At 38.6% G+C, this 2,500-nt stretch overlaps 1 protein-coding gene across 5 annotated transcripts in view; it reads right to left on the bottom strand.

Annotated features, from left to right (window-relative positions):
* Nucleotides 1-2,500, bottom strand: part of LOC125038847 (hsc70-interacting protein-like) — a 24,466-nt gene that overhangs the window by 21,663 nt on the left and 303 nt on the right. The window contains exon 1 of one of the 5 annotated variants that reach the window (XM_047632475.1): nucleotides 2,188-2,206. The exons of the other annotated variants lie outside the window; for them this stretch is intronic. The gene's annotated coding sequence lies outside the window, so the exon portion shown is untranslated. Of the gene's footprint in view, nucleotides 1-2,187; nucleotides 2,207-2,500 lie in introns of those variants that run through there. 5 annotated transcript variants of the gene reach the window in all.

Below are 2,500 nucleotides of genomic sequence, written 5' to 3'. Positions count from 1 at the left end.
TTGCTACATCAGTGTTCTGCTGAAGAGCAGAAAACTAAATATAGGAGAGTGATATGAAATATGTGAAAGCGATGCCAGAGTTGTGTTTTTTCAATAAGCAATAGAAATGTCACTGTCCCATAAGGATTACAGTCATTGGATTACAGGAAAGGTATTAACTGTATTCAAACATCCAGACTAGAGTGCAGATTAGAGCATTTATTATTCAAAAGTAAATTTTTTTTGATACAGCGCCAATATACTTCAGCAACAGAGCTCAGACAATTTAAGGGTCTGAATGATGATGTGAAATTATAGCAAAATCCATCATAGCAATAGCCGATATGTATACTGCACATTAAAAGATCATGGGCACCAGTTGACCTTTAAAGTATGGATGCATTTGGCTTGGGCAAATCATAGATGATATTCTTGCAGAGGACAAAAAGTTGTATTCATTGGTACAAGAAATAATCTGCAGACCATAACGGTAATGACACAAATAAAGGAAAAAGATCACAGAAAGCACTGCTCATAGCCTAAGTCTACTTGGTGCTCCCAAGTTTCATCTCTATTTTGCCATGCATACTGAGGTGTGCATGACTAGGTTTCCCGGGGTGTGTTGGGGGGCAGAGCTCCCCCCCCATCAACCCTCCTTACAGGCACACCCAGTCATGGCAAATTAGATTGTTGAATGAAGTTTGAGACGTGGTTTTTGGGAACTGTCACTGGCAAGTATGTGCGTACTGTAAAAAATTACCTGTACACCATTTGATAAAGCCATATATTCTTACTTAAAATATGGGGTTTATGTTACCATGTGTGATGCACCCTCCAGAGCACAAAGCCCAAAAACCAGGCTATTATGCAAACCCAAAATTCCAAGCCTAACCTTTCCTACCTTCTATTTATTCTCGAGACAGGAGGCAAGCCCCCTGTACCCCCCTTTATTAGCACTTAATGCCAAATTACAGAAAATGCAACAGTGAGAACTCTGGCTGCGTGAGGGTGTTGTGGACTTTCTGAGCAGTCACATGCAATGGATATTTTCATCATTTTGCAGTAAACAGGAGGCCACTGCAGCTACACCTGTGTTATATATTACTCTATTTCTTATGCTCTATAAGATGGCAGTGTCCATTTCCCTCTATCTTTGTGCATCACTCTCAGTAACATTAACCAAATATGGAAGGCTTTAAGTAGAGTGTGATGTGGCCCGACACACGTGAGCAAGATTATTTCAGGGATTGTTTATGTATCACGCAAATATAATATTCAGTCCTAAACACTCCTAAACAACATATGTACAGTTGCTATGGCCTCATATTTACCACAAAATAATAAAAATTATCCTCTGCATATCACTATTCAGAGACTAACAGACACCCACAGCTAGTTCTCAATGTCCGTTTCCTATAATTTGGAAAGATGTGCTATAAAGGGGTTATGGGAGGGCGGGGGGCTTATCCACCTGTCTAGAGAATAGGTATGAAAGGTTTGGTTTGGATATTTGAATTTGCAAGAAACTGCTTTTGGGACTGTCTCTGGAGGTTGTGTCGCTTTCAGGAATAAATAGCATATCAAAAGAACACATTTAAAGCATAAATATGGAAAAGCAGACACTGGTAATTACCAAAATATCTGACTAGTCCATAGTAATATGCACAATACTTGACATATCACAGTTAAAGAGTTTTGTGGTCAGTGGTATTTATCATAGCAATGTAAACAGGCTGAGCGTCTAAGCTAAGCATGGGCAAACGTCTCTGTTCCTTATGTTTAGCACCTTTGGGAAGTATCTGCACATATATTGCCACAGAAGAGCTTTGTCTTGGTTTGTATCATTCAATCATTTAATATATCGATATTCAATATATCATTTCAAAAGTCTGTGGCTGGCTGGAACTGGGAATTTACTGGAATAATAATTACAAGAATGGATGGCTGCACAAAATCAAAGAATTACCAAGATTTCTTGGCCTTTGCAAGAACACCAACAAGAAATGACTGTGATGACCAGACGAAGTCAGAAGAGGTCCCATAAGAACACTTTAAACATTTACTGAAGTCTTCATCAAGGGGAGGGTAAAATGTGATGTGATTCATGTGATTTCTTTACATTTATAATACCCTGCTGTAAGTTTTTATCTCTGAAATGCCCGTAAATGTTGAGTACACTCTATTTGGTCTATCCGGTTTCACATTCACCTCTCACTCTATAAGAAACCCCAAACGCTAAATATGATTTGTTTCGTCTTGGATTTGTTTTTCACGATCACAATATTAACATACTGTTTAACATATATTCGTCACTACTTATTGTACTTGTGTTGCTGCTCTCAACTGCGGGAAACGCAATGGAAAATACTAACATTTTACAACCCAATCCCTCTCCACAAACCTGAGCACAGAACGTCTTTATAAATATCACAATCAAATTAGGAAACGAGAAGAAATTCACCAAAACCGAAAGCAAATGACGCCACGGTTTTGAAACACGATGCTCCCACACATTTCCTTA

Source organism: Penaeus chinensis, chromosome 3, assembly GCF_019202785.1.
Source record: "Penaeus chinensis breed Huanghai No. 1 chromosome 3, ASM1920278v2, whole genome shotgun sequence".
Classification (NCBI taxonomy): domain Eukaryota; kingdom Metazoa; phylum Arthropoda; class Malacostraca; order Decapoda; family Penaeidae; genus Penaeus; species Penaeus chinensis.
The sequence above is the reverse complement of the archived record's forward strand: the minus strand, read 5'-3'. Positions and strand labels throughout refer to the sequence as shown.